General features: G+C 41.7%; 1 protein-coding gene across 2 annotated transcripts in view; it reads left to right on the forward strand.

Annotated features, from left to right (window-relative positions):
* The window catches only part of LOC133615286 (plexin-A1-like), an 811,576-nt gene that overhangs the window by 412,603 nt on the left and 393,973 nt on the right, over positions 1 to 5,000 (forward strand). The gene's annotated exons all lie outside the window — the stretch shown is intronic.

Below are 5,000 nucleotides of genomic sequence, written 5' to 3' on the forward strand. Positions count from 1 at the left end.
ATATATATATATATATATATATATATATATATATATATAAATATATATATATATATATATATATGTATACATACATATATATATATATATATATATATATACATATATATATATATATATATATATATATATATATAGATGTACATGTTTCTTTCCCAAGACAGTAATGATGTAATCACCTTAGAATAAAACATGTTGTTTTTCTGTCATTTGTCCTCACATTGATTAGACAAGGTCATTCCGTCAAAAAGGTGCACGCAATACCGAAGGTGTCTTTTCACTATTCATCTTTACATACTCTCTTTACTTGTTAAAAATAAAAATGTAGAGCGTAAATCAGCCAACGCCTTCACTGAGTTTTCTGTTTTAGCGCCTCGAACCACCTCATGGCTTTTTAATCAGCCCTGGGCAGCATGGTGGGTCAATTCTACTCACCACACTTAAACACAGGGGTGTTGGTGCTAGCGCTCTGAAACATATCAAGTGGCTCCAATTAGTAGGAGTAGTTTAAAGTGGTATTTATTAACTAGAAAATTCCTTCGGAAATGTTGATGGGCCTGCTATCTGTGCCCTGGACCTCTGGACGCCGCCTTGCTTTTAAGATGGTGCCGAGAGTCTGAATCGAGAGTTTTAGGTGTTACTTTTCAAAATGAGCTGAACAGCTAGCCTAAAATGTTAGCATGCTGACATTAAAATGCTAACATTTAGCATGTGCGCAAACGTTAGCATGTGTGTTACAATCACATACCAAGTTATTCGACTCTGGTGTAAACGGTTACCTCAAAAAATAAACATGCTAATGTTAGAAAGTTAGCAAGCTTACGTTAGCATGCCATCAGCTAGCTTGTGTCAGACACCAAGTTATATGACTAACGTTTATGGCTGGGGAATTAGAGGAAAAAAAGTGAAAAATTTGCTAAAAAAGTTAGCACTTTAATGCTAACATGCTAGCATTAGCACACTAATAGTTAACAGCTGCCGCAAAACAATTTATATGACTCTAGGGTAAACGATTGCAAAATTAGTTTAAAAAGCTAGCACTTTAATGTTAGCATGGTAGGATTAAAATGCTAACATTTAGCATGTGTGCAAACGTTAGCATGTTTGCACCCATGTCACATACCCAAGTTTTGTGACTCTGGTGTAAACGGTTGCAAAACTAGCTCAAAAAAGTAAACATGCTAATGTTAGCATGTTAGCAAGCTAGTGTTAGCATGCCAACAGTTAGCTTGTGTCACACACCAAGTTATATGACTAAGGTTTATGGCGGGGGAATTAGAGGAAAAAAGTGAAACATTAGCTAAAAAAAGTTAGCACTTGAATGTTAGCATGCCAGCATGCTAACATTAGCACACTAACAGTTAACAGCTGCCGCAAAACAATTTATATGACTCTAGGGTAAACGATTGCAAAATTAGTTTAAAAAGCTAGCACTTTAATGTTAGCATGTTAGAATTAAAATGCTAACATTTAGCATGTGTGCAAATGTTAGCATGTTTGCACACATGTCACATACCCAAGTTATGTGACTCTGGTGTAAACGGTTGCAAAAGTAGCTCAAAAAAGTAAACATGCTAATGTTAGCATTTTAGCAAGCTAACGTTAGCATGCCAACAGTTAGCTTGTGTCACACACCAAGTTATATGACTAAGGTTTATGGCTGGGGAATTAGAAAAAAAAAGTGAAAAATTAGCTTAAAAAAGTTAGCACTTGAATGTTAGCGTGCCAGCATGCTAACATTAGCACACTAACAGTTAACAGCTGTCGCATACCAAGTTATATGACTCTAGGGTAAAAGGTTGGAAAATTAGCTGAAAAAGCTATCACTTTAATGTTAGCATGTCAGCATGCTAACATAAACATGCTAACGGTTAACATGTGTCACATACCAAGTTATATGACTGTAAAGCAGGGGTGGGCAATTCATTTTTACCGGGGGCCCGAGCACTGCTGGAGGGCCACACCGACAATATTTCAATTAAATTTTGCTCAATATTATTTTTGATGTACCGTAAGATAAATAATAATAATAATAATAATAGTAATAATAATAATAATAATAATAATAATAATAATAATAATAATAATAATTAATCATAATAATAATAATAATTAATCATAATAATAATAATAATTTCATTTAACCTAACTTAAATTTATACAAAAGCAGATTGCTTTTGATGGTTTTATTTTTAACACTGTCTTAGACAACACAAAATGTCAATTTCTGCACAGGGTTAATTTCTGTCACTTTATCCTGCATTATCCAACATTTTTCCCCGTCAGATTTGGACAACAATCTGTTGTTAAAAATCGTTTTTAATCATATTTATTTTATATTGTTTTTTATATTGGTTTAATATGTAATTATTTTTTGTTTTTATTCAGTCATTGGTGGAGCTAAGGATAATATTTGAATATCGTTTTTAATATTGTTGTGCAGCACTTTGGAAACATTTTGTTGTTTAAATGTGCTATATAAATAACGTGGATTGGATTGGATTGTCACACCTGCCAGCTTGTCCCATTTCAGTCCTAACATGTCCAAACACGCATGTCCATTCCATCCATCCATCTTCTTCCGCTTATCCGAGGTCGGGTCGCGGGGGCAGCAGCCTAAGCAGGGAAGCCCAGACTTCCCTCTCCCCAGCCACTTCGTCCAGCTCCTCCCGGGGGACCCCGAGGCGTTCCCAGGCCAGCCGGGAGACATAGTCTTCCCAACGTGTCCTGGGTCTTCCCCGCGGCCTCCTACCGGTCGGACGTGCCCTAAACACCTCCCTAGGGAGGCGTTCGGGTGGCATCCTGACCAGATGCCCGAACCACCTCATCTGGCTCCTCTCGATGTGGAGGAGCAGCGGCTTTACTTTGAGCTCCCCCCGGATGACAGAGCTTCTCACCCTATCTCTAAGGGAGAGCCCCGCCACTCGGCGGAGGAAACTCATTTCGGCCGCTTGTACCCGTGATCTTGTCCTTTCGGTCATAACCCAAAGCTCATGACCATAGGTGAGGATGGGAACGTAGATCGACCGGTAAATTGAGAGCTTTGCCTTCCGGCTCAGCTCCTTCTTCACCACAACGGACCGATACAGCATCCGCATTACTGAAGACGCCGCACCGATCCGCCTGTCGATCTCACGATCCACTCTTCCCTCACTCGTGAACAAGACTCCGAGGTACTTGAACTCCTCCACTTGGGGCAAGATCTCCTCCCCAACCCGGAGATGGCACTCCACCCTTTTCCGGGCGAGAACCATGGACTCGGACTTGGAGGTGCTGATTCTCATCCCAGTCGCTTCACACTCAGCTGCGAACCGATCCAGTGAGAGCTGAAGATCCTGGCCAAATGAAGCCATCAGGACCACATCATCTGCAAAAAGCAGAGACCTAATCCTGCAGCCACCAAACCAGATCCCCTCAACGCCTTGACTGCGCCTAGAAATTCTGTCCATAAAAGTTATGAACAGAATGGGTGACAAAGGGCAGCCTTGGCGGAGTCCAACCCTCACTGGAAACGTGTCCGACTTACTACCGGCAATGCGGACCAAGCTCTGGCACTGATCATACAGGGAGCGGACTGCCACAATCAGACAGTCCGATACCCCATACTCTCTGAGCACTCCCCACAGGACTTCCCGAGGGACACGGTCGAATGCCTTCTCCAAGTCCACAAAACACATGTAGACTGGTTGGGCAAACTCCCATGCACCCTCAAGGACCCTGCCGAGAGTATAGAGCTGGTCCACAGTTCCACGACCAGGACGAAAACCACACTGTTTCTCCTGAATCCGAGGTTCGACTATCCGCAAACACGCATGTACCTATGTGAACAAGTCATTACCTGTGGTTGTCCCTTTAATTGACTGCATGGCTGCCAGCTCCTTTGTGATTTGAAAGTCTGCCGTTATCCCACGTAAGAAGATGAGCAGCTGGGCGGTGTCACGTACATCACAGCTCTCATCCAAAGCCAGCGAAAAACAGTCAAAGCGCAACAGAGCCCAATAAGCACTCCTTAATAAACTCTCCGTCAGAAAACGCCTTACTTTTTCTGGTGATTTTGTGAGAAATGACTAAACTTGTCCTGATGGCTGCATCTCTGGGGGGGGTGAAATTTGGCAAAAAGTCCTTGTTGGGTTTGCAGTTTTACCATCAACGCATCAGCCTCCCTTGAGCGTGCTTCATCGGACAGATTCCGCTATTTTTCCTCGTGCTTCGTCGTGTAGTAGCGATTCAAATGATATTCTTTAAACACAGCAACCTCTGTACCACAAATTAAGCACACGGCTTTACCTTTAATTTCTGTAAAGAAATACTTGGCAGTCCATGTCTTGTTGAAAACACGCCATTCGTCATCAACTTTTCTCTTTTTAGCTCTCATCACTTGTCGCTGTGCACCTTCACTCACCGGTTACACCCGGACATACGCCCATAAATAACACTTTTCAAAATAAAAGCAGCACAGTTGTATTGCACGCACGACAAAGATGTTTTTTTTAACTTTATTTTGTAATTTGTGATTGCCGCTGTTCACATTCACTCACACACGCGCATACGTCCACACGGAAGTAATACAAATAACGCTTTTCAAAACAAAAGCAGCACCGTTGTATTGCACACTCGACATAGATACTTTTTTAAAATGTATTTTGTAATTTATGACTGGCCTCACAGCAGACCGATTGTCCAGGTCTGCTGTAAGGTGTATGGCTATGTAATTGGAGAAAAACACGTAAACTACTTACTAATAAAGACTTTACATTGGATAGGGTTAGGGTTAGGGTTAGGGTTTGAGGTTAGGGTTAGGGTTAGGGTTAGGGTTAGGGTTGGGTTAGAATTGGGGTTGGGGTTAGGGTTAGGGTTAGGGGTTAGGGTTAGGGTTAGGAGTTAGGGTTAGGGTTGGGGTTAGGGTTAGGGTTAGGGGTTAGGGGTTAGGGTTAGGGTTAGGGTTAGGGGTTAGGGTTAGGGTTAGGGTTGGGGTTAGGGTTATGGTTAGGATTAGGGTT

Source organism: Nerophis lumbriciformis, linkage group LG01 (genome assembly GCF_033978685.3).
Source record: "Nerophis lumbriciformis linkage group LG01, RoL_Nlum_v2.1, whole genome shotgun sequence".
Lineage (NCBI taxonomy): Eukaryota > Metazoa > Chordata > Actinopteri > Syngnathiformes > Syngnathidae > Nerophis > Nerophis lumbriciformis.